The following is a 17,064-nucleotide window of genomic DNA, read 5'->3' on the forward strand; positions in this document are numbered from 1 at the left end:
ATATATATATATATATATATATATATATATATATATATATATGTACAGTCTGTTTACAGTTATCCAGTAAACAGAGTTTTTACTGGGTAACTGAAGCTAAATCAACGCACGTTTGCTTGCGGTGCATTTGTCAGAGTTCGGTCCAAAGTGGAAACACTTCAAGCATCGTGTATATCGCATTCTATCAACGTTCCCATTCTTGCAGTTTTAACACGAGCACGCCTGGTGCACCTTTTCATTTCTCGTTGGATGGCGGTAGAGATTCGTGCTGGCTGTGTCTTGAAACTGCTATCCTGATGTGTCTTTTCCTGCAAGCATCCGCCCATTGGGGTTTGGATCGCGTGTTAGCTAGAATTGAACAGCTAGAGACCTCTCTTTATTGCCCGGGTTCGGTTTAAACACGTCTGTCAGCCTCATAATATAGCGCATTATGTTACAGCGCCTCTGAATACAAATAGAAGCCTACTTTGCATGTCATCTATATTACGGTGAATGATTTCGGTGCTTAACGATCGCGCCATCATTATTTGAAGTTTCAGCGAGCTTATACGTGATCGCTTAAGCTTTTCCCGAAGCACGCGCACCCAGGCTGTTTTCTGACGTCAAGGGAAAACTTCTCTACAACCACGCTACGTTTATCGCTGGAGCGGAAGCACGCTTTGACGCGTTGAACAGGCTTGGCTAACTATAACGGTGCTCATTACACGTCGGCTTGTTTGAGGAGTTTAGAGCGACGGATGACCGTGATATCAGCGGCGGGGGCATGCAAATTAGGCGATCAGAGCTTTCATTAAAGCGACTCTACAACTACGCCTATACGGGTTTTCTCGAAATTTAGCTAGTTGAGCTCAGTAGGAACTTCTGCTTTCTCCACAACGTGCACAATGGCACTGATTTGGGAAAACTCGCGAATTTGGCGTGAAGCTGAACGCATGCGTACGCAATAAAGCCTACGCTGCTGCGATAGATATACCTTTTGAACAGGGAATAAAAATGGCCAGTAAACATCCATACGAAGTGATCGTGTACGTCGTATGCCCTACCAGGTTTGTGCAGGTTAGAACTAATAAGCAGGAATATCCGCGCGTGACGGTACGTTGAACTGGTAGCTTGACTTCTGGAAACGTGATAACGGAACATTTGTCATATTACCAAAATTTGTTGCTGGGCTAGTTGGTTCATTCTGATAAACTGGTGAGCGCAGTTTCAAGACAGGAAAACAGAAAGACACCGATGAGCGGATGTCAGCGGCGAGTAGCACTTGTCCTGTGCGTCGGTGTCTTTCTCTTGTCCCGTCTGGAAACTGCGCCTACCAGTATTCATTTACTAGTTATCATGTTGCGTGCCTATTTGAAACAACACGCGAGAATTTACACTTTCATGTCACGCTTCTCTGCAGTTCACAATGTGCTACACATTATCTGTTCGAATGTAGCCGACCAGGATGTTAAAAATGATGTATGGAAGATTCCCTGTCATGATATTCAATGTACAAGGCATGCCTAAAGTGGCGGAATAGGCGGTGACCGTCCCATTGTTTATTTTTCCAAGTTCCCACCGAAAGCTACGCCGTAAAGAACAAACAACGCGTGTTTTCCAGCGTAATCAGGCCGTGCAGACGACCTTCCTTTCTGTCTTAGACGACTGCATGAAGTTAATTTCATCCCTTTGGTTGCCATTGAAGACGCACAAGAAGAGGCCGTACCACTTTCACGATCCGACGCAGCTAGCAGACTTCGAGTGCTTGCACAGGAGATCATGCTATCTCTATGGTGCACATCAAACAGCCAGACCAACCAGAGCAACCGTGAATACCATGTGCCCTCTTTGATGCATCTCTATATGCCAACTGGACTCCGCCGAAGAGAGGCGACTCTGCTTTATCGCTTATGGCTAGGGGTGGCTTTCACGCAATCTTACTCCTTCCGCATTGGAATGGCCGACAACGCTCTCTGTAATGCCTGTCTTTGCGAGAAGACGCTGGAACATATTCTGTGCGACTGTCCTGACTATAATGTTCAGCGACAGTCCCTGGCATCTGTTCTAGTGCACCTTGACAGTACACCATTGTCCCTCGACACGATTTTCACATGCCGCCGACAAAAGACATCGCAGGTGAAGGCGACAAAGGGACTTCTTCGGTTTTTGAAAGAGATGGGATTGGACAAGCGGCTGTGAGAGTGATGTCACGTACCATGCCAGATTGATGGACTCCAACGGACGATGTGTGTGTCTCCCCTATGTTTAATGTTTAATCTCTCCCCTATGTGCTCTCTCTCCATCTCCCCCTTCCCCATCTTTAATCTCCCCTATCCCTCTGCCATGTGTAGGGTAGCAAACCGGTTAAGCTAAACTAGTTATCCTCCCTACCTTTCCTTCTCCACTTTTTCCTTCCTTCCTTCCTTCCTTCCTTGAAAGACTTCATCGAGAGCGACCATGAAATGATTCTTGGCTGCTGGTTTTAGCAACATTCCTTCAACGGTTATTCCAGGACGACGCCGGCTAACTGGTCCTAACCCCTAACTTTCTACACCGGCAAGCCGCATGTCATAACGGCGAGGCGGACAAATCGATCAGGAGCTCATCAGGACGACAAAATTAGCCACGTTCTTTCAGTGCATCCATGAGTATGTTTACTTTATTACCGGTACCTTTCCAGAAGGAATATCTTACGCGCTTTTTCCATGTAACTGGAAATAGAAATGTATGCCTCGAGCAGGTGCCTGTCATCAGCTCCCAGAAAGTGTACACAGCCAATGAGGCCACTTTTAGACAACGCAATCAAACAGAAATTAAAGTATGAAGCAGAAAATTATTCCCCGAGACCTCTGATCAGATGTTTTATGCGGAGGTAAAAACAGCGGAAGTCTCACGCAAGTACATAATGAGCAACAGTCCGCCCAGTTAGTTCCGGCTATATAGGGTCACCTGACTGATAGCAGCAGAATAGCGATTTAATAACCGCTCCTGTTTATTTCCTAGCCATGAGAGCATTTTTTACCGATTTTTTCCTATAAAAACTACATTTTTATCACACGACATGACAGGTGACAAATAGGAATTACGACGGCCCTTTTAGCATAAAGGTAGAAAGGAAAGGCGATGGAAGCGGAAAGTAAAGATAATAATGGACCTCACATGTACAAAAATTTATTGCCTCTTGCCGAGAATACAATTCTGATTGACTGCACGAAGAAGCGAACTCTGCTTTTATGACTAATGGAAATGTTCAACTAGTTAATTATTTAGGTCATATTTTTATCAACTAAATTTCATGCACATGAGGCCAAAACAGATTTGTATCCGGGTGTTGTTATTGCATATGAATTTCACCCAAAATCCCGACTCTAATACCAGTTTCACAATAAACATTCCCAGAAAGTATGATGTTAGCCTCCCACCTAATATTTTCATAACTGTTCACCTTCATGAATTGTTGGAACGACGTCATTGGAACGCAATGGTAAATGTACAGCTGTTGGAACGCAAGAACGCAGTAAATTAACCCAAGAATTTCTGAATGCTTATGGCATCAATTGTAACAGGTGCCAGCGGAACGTCAACAACAGTGTTGTGATGAATATTTATGCTTTGATTGAAAGTTAACTTCCTTACGTATATGACATGAGGCCGAAATCACTCCGTACAATACAATACGATACAATATGTCTTTATTTCGATAAACGTACAATTTACGGGGGATTTAAGGAAAAAGTTGCTCGCAGCAATTTTTCCTTAAATTGCGTGTATCTTAAATAATTTGGAACATCTGCTTAATTTGCGCTACGAGCATGTGCTTTTCGCAGTCCGTGCCTTCTTCGATGCGCACACGTATGTCAATGCAATAATTCTGTTTCAACTGTGAACGCATCCACTGAAGCAAATTTTGGCTCCGAGTGAAGTGAAACTTGAGCGCGCGGTGCAATTTATATTCATCCCCTCACGGAAACTGGAACCATTCGACATGAATGCTGGCATAAATCCTCGCAGAAGTGACCGTACAGGTGCGCAAATAAAGAAAAAATACAGCTACAATTTCATGTTTTGAGCATTCTACAAAAAAGTACAGCGATGAAAAAGACACCAACCGAAACCACGTGAGGGGTCTGATAGTTTCCGTGTCTCTGCACACGCGCCAGAGATGGAGCAACCCAGAAATTAACTAATTTACTCGAATGAATAAACATAATAAATTGGCCTTCGACATACAAAAGAAGTTTAGCACAAAGAATATTTAAAGAATTCTTCAAACGTAGCAAGAAATTTCACTAATAGGATCTGGCAGTCCTGACTAAGTAATTTGGCGATGGAAGTCGTCCAATACTCGTATTTTATGGCAACGTCAGACGGTCTACACCTGCCTCCAATTCGCAATGGAAAGCGGGCAATCTGGCTTAAGGGCTTAAAAAAGGCTGGTGTGATGCCAGACTTGCCTGAGAATTTCAAACCTTGAATGATGGGCAATGGGTTTATAAATGTATTGCGGTGCATCCTGCCCGCCCTCATAAAAATTACTTTAGGCTGTCTATAGAAGGTCTATAGAATTTTATAGACGACCTTGGCCTTTCTATAGCATTTGACTTTTGTTGATACAAAGTCTATAGATTGTACGAAAGTCGATAAAGTTTCCATTTCTTTTTGTTTATTCGCAGTCTATAGACGGTCTATAGAAATAACTTTATAAGGTGTTTGTTGCTTTTTTGTCTATTTGCTCTCTATAGACTACGTATAGATGAAAGTCGATAGTATATTTATTATTGGTCAGTCTTCGGCATTAGACAAAGATTGTATATTTCTTGTCAATGCCCATTCGACCTAGTTCCTCACAAGCGCGCACACATGCACACATTCACGTACACCACACCCCTCATATATATATATATATATATATATATATATATATATATATATATATATATATATATATATATATATATATATATATATACATTGCTCCACGACCGGCCGCTCAAGTCACATTGCGTGTAATCACGGGCTTCTTCACGCTCGGACAAACACTTCTATGGAGCTCGTATTGAGGCAACAGAGAGCTGTATCGGGAGTTTCTAATGTTGCTCTACAATTTTATCATTGATACTATTCTGGTAATTACCATAATTGAGAAATTAAGTAACACTAAATATCTCATCTGGGCAATGCAAAAAAAAATAATCTGAGTATCTCCAAGCTATGGCAAACAACATTACCTTGGATTTTTCATGTTAAAGTCTGGCTCAAATTAAGTGAAACATGCCGTATACTTCTTTGATTCGAATTATTCTCCCCGGTTTCCTATATCACCTCCAATGAAGGCCATAGGGTGGGACTTCACCAAAGGTCATGTTAACCTGTGCGAACAGCCCGTATACCTATTGTGGTAAGGCGTAAGATGAAGTATAAAACAGCCGATACGGCGCTCACACTGCTCGGAGCGCGTACGCCCTGGAGCGCGGAGCTCCTGCGCATGCGCGGAGCTCTTGCGCACGCGCGGCGGTGCGCCATCCGTCCGCGTCAATTTGAATTCTCAACGAGTGCGCCAGGCACGTAAACGCTTCTAGCGGTGTGCTGTGTCTGCCTGAACGTTGGTGTCTGTGTATGCGTGTCTTCTTTGTGGCATCACACGTCAACTACACTGAACGGTAAGCTTTAGCAAAGATGTTTTTGGTCAATAGCTCGTGATTATGTGAGCGCATTTCGTAGCGCGAACCGGCTGCATGTAGCGCAGGCGATTCAGATATAGTGTCGGTTTTTCGTTGACATGGCTTGATAACGCACTCTTGTTCTCGCTTCTACTACACGGAATGTTTTGCGGCGAGCGATCGCTAGGGCTTGCTGATTTTAGCGTTATAGTTTAGGGGTGTAAAAAAGGAAGTACACCATGTTTTAACTTGATACTGAGCTGCCACAAAGCGGATTGTGTGTGTTGGGCAGCCAGTGTGGTAGATCTCATTTCGTGGCGCTTGATCCGGCCTCGATGAATGCTACGCCGCATGTGTAGCGAAATTCTCGTGACACGCTTTACGTGTATATCTCGAAATTGTGTGAGCATGAAGAATTTTCAAACAGAGACGTATAGTTGAACAACTGCGAGCATACTCAGATGAAAGGCCGTGTTTGCGGGCCCGTATCAGCAGTGTGTGCGCTGCCGTTTTCGTATACTTTAAAAGGACCAGTATTATTAACGTTCCTGGCAACCAAGCAAATAATTTTGGGCAGTTACCGCAAGCAAAACACGAGACTTGAAAAAAAGTTATCTAGATGCACCCAATCTAAATATGTGCAACCACAAATGCTTATGGAGCATCAAACCCGCGATAAGCTCAGTCACTTGCAGCTTCGCAACTTAGCCGAAAAAAAATCAGAGAACAATAAATTGGTCGATACGGGAAGCACCTTTAGACGTTTCAAACTGAAGGCATCGCGTTTGACGCTAGTTGGAAGATTTTTTTTCTCTTTTATATGCAGTTTAGCAGCATAAGGGTTAAGCGCTTTTCGATGCTTCGGCGTGATGCAGTTTAATTACTGTTAATCACTCGGCAGCTGCTCGCGCAGATTCGTATAGTGCCAATCGTGCATGGTATGAAGCCCTTGTCGTGAGTAATAAGTGTTCTGGTTTTCATTACTGTTGCATTTGGTGCCGTCGTCTTGGACAGACTATATACTATATGCGCTGTACAAAAGAAAAAAGAGCCAGATTATTCATTTGGTGGTCCTTTGTTATTGGACAACGCACACATTATTCAAATAATTTAGTTGACATCGTACTTCTCCTACCCTTATCAACACACCTAACAGATCGTAATATGTTTTATTTGATAAGTGACCTGATCAATACGCCCTCATTCATGTGCATCCTACTGAAAGTGCGGCAAAAGTATTCATCTCGAAGTATGAGAAAAGAGACATTGCAGACTGTTCTAAGCGGAAATAAATTGAAATTCTTAACGTGACTGTTAAAAACTACAGTCGCTATGCCGAGCATGTTCGTTCGGCACAGGCATATTGTATTAACACCTGAAAAATCTGCACAGTCCATGCGGGTATTTTTGTTTCAGCAGTTATTATTACAGGAAATAATTGTTTCGGATTCTCGCATTTCTTTCATTTTTATAAGTACACTGTGTGTCCAATGAACCTGTCTTGAAACGAAACCTATCGTTGCTGGCACCGGAGACCACTACGGTTGTCTAACTGCTAATCATACTGGGACATAACGAAAAATCATAATGGTACTGATTCATATTGCCATGTAGTCTTTAGTCAGAGGTCAACAAAGTTAACTAGAGGCATAAGTGAGGAGAGCAAATTATATAGAAAAGTACTATTGAACACTAAAAATAGCTCATTGAATTATTTTTCTTTCCACTGTTTCCTTTGCTCCACATGTGTGTCTCTGTTTCTTTGTCTTCCGTATTTTACTCTAGTGGCCATCAATTACGAACTTGCCCAAGCCCTTGTCAGCTTTATTAAACAAGGGGTTCAAGTCAGTTGAATCTAATACTGTACGTTAAGTGACTGACGTTCTTCGTTTTATCTAAATATTATGGACTAGCAGTACTTGGATAGCATTAAACCACAATATTTTATTAAATAATAATAAATAATAAATAAAGAAATTGTGAGATTGTGAAATTACTTAAGATGCGGATGTAATAGATTGCCGAAAATGTTCATGAAAACAGCAAAAGATCGGGGAATTTTAAAATGACCACATAGGTATGCTGTCTTGTTATATGTCATGCAATGCTACCAGAGAATCCCTCTTTAAAATATATTTTCTATACATTTAACCTCATAAAATGTTGAGAGAATTTGGTTCCGTTTATTGAAAAAAAAAAGAAAATCAAGCATACTGACAAGGCAGTTCTTACTCAATTTGTTTTTTTTTTTTGCGTTAACTAACATTACTGAACCTCACCCTCAGTTAAATAGAGCACAGGCACTGACCCTCAGATTATTGCAAACAGGCTCATATCCCAGCCCAGCTTTATTCCACAAAATTTATCCCGACTCCTATGCCACTAGTTCTTGCAGGCACTGCAATGACATCGCTAGCCTATGACATCGTTCTCCGCTATCAAGAGCCCCGGTGTCGGGGCGCAACTATGGGCTGTCCAGAGGGCCCGCGATGCGGCAGTTGGGCATGGTCTGACTGTCCGAACGTGGGATCGGCCCGCAGCGCGCTGAGTCGCGTACCTCAGGACCTTGATCAAAGTTTTGCATCCATCCATCCACCCATCTAAACTCCAGAAAAAAATTTCATCTTTGAAAGCACCTTAAATAATTTACTGTAATAGAATTGATTCGAACTATACTATCAGCTCTATACTATCAGTTCATGGCACGACATATCTGTCGTGCCATGACATAAAGGGCTCGTGTGGTATTTCGGGTGCTCATGTGGTATATCTAACTTAAAAACTTGTTAGCATGCCCAAGAGGCCTCATTACCGGTGAGAAACTAAGTGACCATATCAGTACAATCAATCCATCTGCCTTCTGTTGAAGTTATAAACAACGACCGATTCTTTTAAGAGTATGAGAAGGACATTTAAATGGGTATTAAGCAATATAAATTACAATCCTTGGCATGATACTATGAATACTCCAGTCACGTCTACTGAGCATATACCTCTGCACGGGCATACTTAACTAACAGCCAAAAAATGTACAGACAGTCCAACTGGGTAACGTTTAAGCAATAAATATAGAGATCATTTGGGATAAGTACAATAATGCATCATATATGCACTTGTAATAAAAGGGAACATACTGTTGCTGGCACGAGCAGCAATTGTGACTGTTTAAATGTTTACCATACCATAAAATAAAAGATTGTACAAAGGTACTAATTTGTGTTGACAAACAGCTCTTAGTCATAGTTAAACGGCAATAAGTATTGACTTAAATGGTTTGAGCAAATATATTAAGCTGCTTATTGAACATACGAAGAATAGCCAGTTGTTATCTTTGCCTCATATTGCTGCATCTACTCATTTGCATCATACACCTGCACCAACTTTAGGACTAATGACACAAAGGTCAAGGCCAGCCTGGCGACTATGCTTGCCAAGTGGAAGTAGCATAAATATTTAGTCTGTTTCCATATTAGCATAAGACGTGAATTTTAAGAAATTCAGCTATTATATCGTGCAGTAAAAACAGTTAATTCATTGCCGGTGTATTTGTTTAATTTTTTGCACTGCATGATTCAGCCCTAAATTATTTCTGTTTATGCAGCATATATGAAAGTAGAGCTGGTTCAGGAGCATTATTAATCTACTAACGTTAATGCATAAGTGCAGATGAAAAGCCATAGGTGCTCATGCATAAATACATGCAAAATATTTTGCTACCACATATAAACAAAAATTTAAACTAACTTGTAGATAGCGCATAGCTATGGAGTTATGGCTTTATACACACTTTGTGTAGACTTGTCTATAAAATGTCTGTGTCTACAGATTAATGAAAATTCATGTTGACAAATGTTTGCAGAATATCATAGAAAAAAAGCGCATAGGATTATATAGTTATGTTCTTGTAGACTGAAGTCTATAGATTGTCTATAGAATATAGACATGTTATAGACTTAGTCTACAAAAGTAGAACTGTATAACCCTATATGCTTTTGTCTGTAAACATTCTGCAGATATTTTCATCAAACAAATTTTCATTAATCTACAGACTGTGTATAGGAATAGTGTATAAATAGTCTATAGACATTTGCCTATACACGTTCTATAGACTTAAGTCTACAAAAGTAGAGCTGTAAGCCTATACACTTGTCAATAGACATTCTGCAGACAACTCTCTAAAAACATGAATTTTAATTAATCCATAGACACTCTATAGACAGTCTATAGACTCAGACTTTTTATAAACTAGTCTGTAAATAGTGTAAGACCGCGATAGTCCCAAATGCGAACAACAAGAACACTCTTTCATGCAGACACAATACAAAGACGCTTTTCCCCCTGCTCTGTAGCACGCTCGGACAGAAACCTAGACGGGCCACGCCCCACCAGCGCCTCCCCAGGCCCGCGCCCCGCAAAAAGCCCCGAGTGCCGTCTTCGCTACCTTCTTATCGGGCAGCTCCCTTCCAGGCAGTCCCCGCGCGAGTTCTTACGATAACGCGATCGGTGCGCATGCTCCATGCGACGAGTGCCGTTGTGGCGCGCGTTTCAAAGGCTTCCCCCGTGCGCGCTACAGAGGGCCTAAGGGCCCGACACTCCCACCCGTACAAGACCGGACACCCACCTGGGTGTCCAACAGCACTATGCAACAACACTATGCAACAACAGTATGCAACAACACTATGCAACAACACTATGCAACAACACTATGCAGCAACACTATGCAACAACACTATGCAACAACACTATGCAACAACACTATGCAACAACACTATGCAACAACACTATGCAACAACACTATGCAACAACACTATGTCCAACAGCACCATGCATCGTCCTAGTCGAGTTATATTACGGCTGTTGCGAAGCAAAATGTTCGGGGCAGTTGGCACGCGATGGGCTGGAATGCTGTCTGGCGTGGTTCGGAGCTGCACGTGGCGGCTCCAATTGGCATGCGCTCAAGGCGTGCGCTCTTTCAGAGACAATGCAATTTTCGCCCAACCGACGCTAGCGCACATCGGTCGCCTGGGTGAGAAGCCGACGACGTAGGTGATGTTTCGATGGGCCGCCGTGGCAGCCAGGCTGGTCACACCCGTTGGAGTGGTAGCGTGGCATTCTGCGTAAGGCGAGCATATCCAAGGACAGCATATGTAAAAACGTCGCGACTAACAGATACCGGATGTAGGGCACAGCCACGTTAACTGCTGAACTCGTATAATGACTGAAGCACGGTTAGCTGTCTGATGGGCGCTCGTAGTACGCTTTGAGGTTGTGCAAGCTTACGGGCCCTATTACTCTGCTGCCATGTTTTTCCCGTAGTAGGTACACCAAGCTAGAAATACGTTTCGTGCAGGGGCGTAGCCAGGGGGGGGAGGGCTTATGGGGCTTCAGCCCCCCCCCCCCCCCCCCCCTTGAAATTTTTTCGTGCTGTCCATGCACCGCCAACCAAAGCGACCCCCGGCGCCGGAAATCACTCTGGATTTTGTCTAGAATGTCTATTTGACGCTCGTAAAGACATTTAACCACGAAGATTGCGAACTCGGGCTGGATTTCGTGGCAACGCCCATACACCGGTAGTCACATAACGCCAAGCAGTCCCATCCGAGCACAATGTTTCAAGGGTGCTTTGATGGTGAGCGGGCTCGCTGCGGCATCTCACTGAGGCCACGGAATCTATGGAGCGCATGGATATCAATTGCGAAACTTTATGGGTATAAATCTCATAAGCTCTTGATGTGAAACGTGCATTGACATTTCCAAAGTTGTGCTTTAAATTTTCAATTTCGGAACTTTGTGGGTTTAATGTTGTTATAAACATTTGACACCAAAGGTCCATTGACTTTTCTGAAGTCTTACATCGGAACATACAACGAGACAAGCCAAATCAACACACTAGCAGACGAGTTGACAAAGCACGCAGCGAGGTCCAATGAGACGATATGTTGGGGTGGCTCATTTGTGCCGTCATGTCACATAAAAAAATATCAACACTTTTTTAACCTACGCCAGAACAACCATGTCAAGGCACTAAAGCCAACCAAAGTAACTACGTTCTTATTTATTTTTTCTACTTTGACTTTTATTCGCCGAGAACACATTGAGACTCTTCAATTTTTTTTTTGTTCTCGCTACCCTACCCGCGGGCTGCCAGAGCGAGCCCGAGCGCATATGTTTTTCTCCCATGGCCCCAACCACCGCGCGGTGCACTTCGGTGGGTGTTCGGTTTGCTCTGGCCGAGTGGATTTTCACTTGACAGAGTTTTGGAAGCTATCTGGCTAGCAGACGAGAAAAAAAAAACAATGGTCGCTCGCCGCCATCACTGTGGGGACTCAAAGGATTGCACCGCGTTCCTTGAGCAGAACCTTTCCGGAAACTCTTGTTTCGCCGGTGTAGGATACTGAGCAATATGCGTATGGTTCTCAGCGGGCCAATCGCCTCATGTTTTCTTCGGTATTAATTCTGTAGCCCCATTAGGTGCCCGATGTAGGCATTCGAATCTGGCCAACATACTTTCCTATGCGTTTTTTTCCCCATTTTGGTGCCTCCGCCCCACAGGAAAAAAATACATTGTTGCGGCGCAGCGAATTGTCGCATGGTGAAAGTTCGATTTTGATACTTCTTTTGCGGAAAGTAATGGGCGACGGGACGCTTCAGTTGCCGGATACGTTTATTGTATTATTGCGAAAGCAATAATATGGACACTCCAGCCGCATTCCTGCCGTCGCCGTCACCATCATGTTTCGTATAAAGTCCAAGGGGGATGAAATCGTGACCACGCGCTGTACGCTGTATGTGCGAGTGAAAGCGTAGGGGGGGAGGTAGAATGGGTGAGCCGACGATTGTGGCTCAGTCTTGTGTGCGCAAAGGAGAAAAGCGGGGAGCAAGCGCGCCGCCTTCCGTCGCGCGCAATACATCGGGGGGAGTGGATGGAATGGGGGCAGAATCTAGGATTCTGTGAATCTATGATGGTGCAACATGTTTATTTGCCTTGTTTGACGCATCACATACAGTTAGTTTTTCTTACATACATAGACTCATTGGAGACTTATACGTATACTTAAATATCTTCTTGCGATGTTTTGTGTATACATGCAGTGAACTATGTTTCCAGTGACACTTTTTTGTCCTTTATCAAGCCGTATCTTCACATTTGTATATCCCATTGTATCTTTGCATTTCTAATGTACGAGGGCGAGTCAAATGAAAGTGCGCCTACCCTAACCGCGCAATAATTGTTCGGTTCATTATCTGCGAGGCATGAGCGTTCGAGAACGGCATGTCTCATTTACAAAAGTGACACGCACGTGTGAAGATAAATGTTTATAATGCTCTCATACACTGGGTTGAATATGGTTGCGTCACAAAATGGACACTTCAAAAGTTGAACAGCTCGGTGTCGCGAAGTTTTTGACAGCTAAAGGTGTTTCCGAAACAGAAATTAATCGTCGTATGGCTGCCGTTTACGTTGAACACGGCATTTCATTGACCACTGTGAAGCGTTGGAGCAAACGGTTTAAAGGACGTTGTAAAGACATTCCAAGACCGGGCAAAACCATCGTGCAATCACCCCCCACACAATTTCAAATGTTCATGAGCTGATGAAACAAGAACGGAGGATAAGCATCGATGAACTGGCAGACCGTCTGAACATCAGTCACGGTTCGGTTCACGCCTTAATGCATGAGCTTCTCGGTTATCGGCTCTTTGGTGCGCAATGGATCCCCAAGATTTTGATCCATAGCGAGAAGACGGAGAAGTTTCGCGCTGCCTTGACTCATCTGATCGGGTATCACAATGAGGATGACGACTTCATGTTTGCAATTGTGATCGAGGACGAACCTTGGTGCCACTACTACGAGCCTGAAACACGACGGCAAAGCTTACAGTGGAAACATTCGAATTTACCACGCCCAAAGAACGCAAAGGCCATCATTTCCGCTGGAAAGGTGATGTTTACTTTTCTTTCGGTCGTCAGGGTCCACTACTGATAGAATTTGCTAAATCTTGAGAGGCTAATAATTGTTTCCGATATTGTGAAACGCCACAACGGCAGTGTGCTGCAATCAAGAACGAACAACGTGGAAATTGACGAATGGGGTCATCTTGTTCCACGACAATGCCTGTACCCACGTCGCTTATGTGATCAATACAAAACTGGCAAAGTTCAAGTGGGAAACGCTGCAGCATCCGCCATACAGCTCAGACCTCTCACCTTGCGACTTCTACATTTTGGGGTAAACGAAAAAACAGCTCAAGGGACCCAGATACAGACTTTTTGAAGCAGCAACCCAAGGAGTTTTATAAGACGGGAATCACGCGACTCGTTAGTCAACGGGACAAATGTCTAAATTCTCATGAAGACTACTTTTAAAAGCAGTACCCGTTGTTGGCTCACATTCATGTGACTTTCCCTCGTATATCTTGCAGAATTCCTGCTTTTTACATGTGCCCTCTGTTGCGACTGATTTCGGCGCAATTAGTCACGATACACGACCGGTGACAGCTGCTTCTGCGTAATACATTAAAAGAAATTACAGCGTCATTGAGATTTTTCACTGGCCATAGCATATATACAAGAATGTAAGCACGGTTCTTGAATGACAAAGTTTCATCAACATATTTGTCCTCAACTTGTTCAGTTCATTGCCTTTTAATTTTTCAAATCAGTGGCATGCACTGCGTTCCTGGTTTCGAACTGATATAGTTCTAAAGCTCGTGTGATATTTTCTTTACTTAAATAGACAAAAATATGGAAACATTGATATCAGTTATTTTGGGCAATACTTTTGGCACATACGAGTATATTCTTTTATTTAAAAATACATATTTTATTGTTTTGAATGTGCGTAGCGTTCAAGAATTCGTTTGCAGCATCTTTCGCAATGACAGTGCAGTTATTATTCATGGATTTGATCCCTTGACAAATTGTTTAAGAGGAAGCTTTAGCTCGGGCCCAATCCGACGCGGCCTATTCAAATACTTGTAAAACGCAGAAACCCTTTTCTTAGGTAATCCTGCTAATCGCTTTTATTGAAATTCGTTGCATTTGAGACAGAAAGTTAAATCCTAGTTCTGTTGGAAACACAACTTCGATTTAGAGCCCGAATGTTGTTTAAAATATATTGAAAAATTCGAATGTTTGAGAATATAGAAGCACGACGTTTACAAACTTCTAAATAACAGATATTGTGGTTCTGTAAACGGCATCTATTATAACAATCAAAGCGGACAAGTTTGCTATGTCAATTTGTATCTTACGTGAATTGGTTACGTTGTGTACAAGGGTTCTGCACAAGCCGTATTTCCACAATACTTAATTGTTTTGAGATTCCTGTGTAACATATCCATTTTGTCCGCTGTAGATGTACTATTAGATGCAATTCACAGAATTGTGATATCATTTTTCATTGTTGAGTCACGGAGTTTTAAACTTGATCGTTTCGTTTTCTGAAAATTTTCGATTTGGCCGATTTTTAATAAATAATTGACCACCTAAATAAAAAATGTGAAACCAGTAGTCACTAGAATTAAACTTTTTCTTTTAAATGCAGCAACAAAATTTCTGGCTATGCCACTGGCCCCATGTATATATATATATATATATATATATATATATATATATATATATATATATATATATATATATATATATATATATATACATGGGGCCAGTGGCGTAGCCCCCCCCGGGCAAATATTACTGGCTATAACCTGGATATAATCCGATGCACTAGGGCATTGGTGTTTACTGCATAATGTCGGTCGAAGAGGCGCAGAATGTCTTCGAAAGTTGCAGTTGTCTGGTTTGTTTGTGATGCTAGGTCGTAGTAACGACGCTGTCCCTCGAAGCCTAAGTTACTGAGTAAAATGGCTTTCTTCCTCTCGTTTTGTAGCGCCTCGCATCCGGTTGCCTGGAGAAACATGCAAAAAGAACGTTTCCACGTGAGCCACGGTACCGAAGAGGTACTGGGTAAAGCAAGGAAAGACGGCATGGAGGGCCAGCCTGTAGTAGCTTCGACGGGGCGGCCGTGGGTGCAAACGCCATGCCGGGCACCAAGCACAATGGCAGGGAAGTGAGCTGGACGGAGATGCAGACGTAGGTGCCGTGTCTTGCATGTTGGAAGCAGGAATAGAACGGCAAAGGCAAGTAGTAAGTAGAAGAACGGTTTACCTCGTCTCCAGTTTGTACTAGCTTTGACGAGGCGGCCGGATGCGGAGTCTACGCCATGAGGCCTAACGGCCTGGGGTTAGGCCTCATGAATGACAAAGAATGACTTTATTCCAGAAAGGTGAAACGCAGTAGGCATACTCACAGCGTTTGGCGCTTAATGGCACCCTTACGTAACGATTCGAAACCGAAAGTGGAAGCCGACACAGGATATCACATAAGCGCTCTTCGACGAGCTCTGGTTGGATCGCAAGCACCGTTGAACGCGGCGTCCGCCCACAGCTAGGCCTACCGGGCCTATCGCTGGCTGGCAGCGGAGCCGTCAGTGGACAGCGCGCCGTCGTGAAGTGTTCTGTCACTCGCAGGGGCATAACTTTGTTGACAGTGTTCGCGTAAAGCGAAGCAGTGTTGTGCTATGTCGTTTATACTGCGCTTTTCGGCGTAGATAAGAAATATTCCGAGCGTACGAGCTGGGGCGCTGGATCTGGGCGGAGCTTACGCGCCACTCGTTCGTTCGGATGCACGTCCCTTGTGGCCCAAATCGTCGTATGCCGCATGTCGGAGCATGCAGTGCCGCACATCGGATCGGACGCCGAATCGTGCCGTGTGTCTCCAGCTTTAAAGAAGTCGCACTCTGACGCGCCGCACGGCAGCTCACGCGCAAATTCGCAAAATGTGTCTCTCGCTTCTTCGCGGTGCGAGTCGGCTGACGGACGCGCCTTCACGCCTCTATTGCCGAGGAGGCCGTCGCCTGACAGTTCAAATTACGTTTAACTTTCCAGCACTTGCATCAACCAGTGGTTTTTGGGACCGTTTAACCTAATCAGCTTTTGAAAGCAGAAAACTTCCTTTTATGTTTTTTATTTACTGCTTTGTAATCAACGGTGTTACTATGCGAAGCATATTACTAGAGCTCAACCAAGCTCCTCAGGCGCGGCGGTGTCGCCTTCAATACCACGTGACACCGTGACGTCACGACAGAGGAGAAACGGGGCTCCAACTCGCGCCGTCGCTCGCGGCGTCGCGGCGTCGCGGCGGTATATAAGCAGCTGCGCTTGCCTCTGCTAGACACTCACGAGGTGAGATGCCTCCTGGAGACAGAGCTGCTCGTTGGAATGAGAAGCGAATGTTGCGGCGTGCCACAGAGACTGTTTCTAGGTGGCTTTACTACGGCACAGCGACTACGCGCCCCGTATCGGACGCGGTGAGCGTCGAGCAAGGCAGCGTTCGGCGCGACAACGAAATGTGCGCCTGAGCAAG

Source organism: Dermacentor albipictus, chromosome 6 (genome assembly GCF_038994185.2).
Source record: "Dermacentor albipictus isolate Rhodes 1998 colony chromosome 6, USDA_Dalb.pri_finalv2, whole genome shotgun sequence".
Taxonomy (NCBI): Eukaryota; Metazoa; Arthropoda; class Arachnida; order Ixodida; family Ixodidae; genus Dermacentor; species Dermacentor albipictus.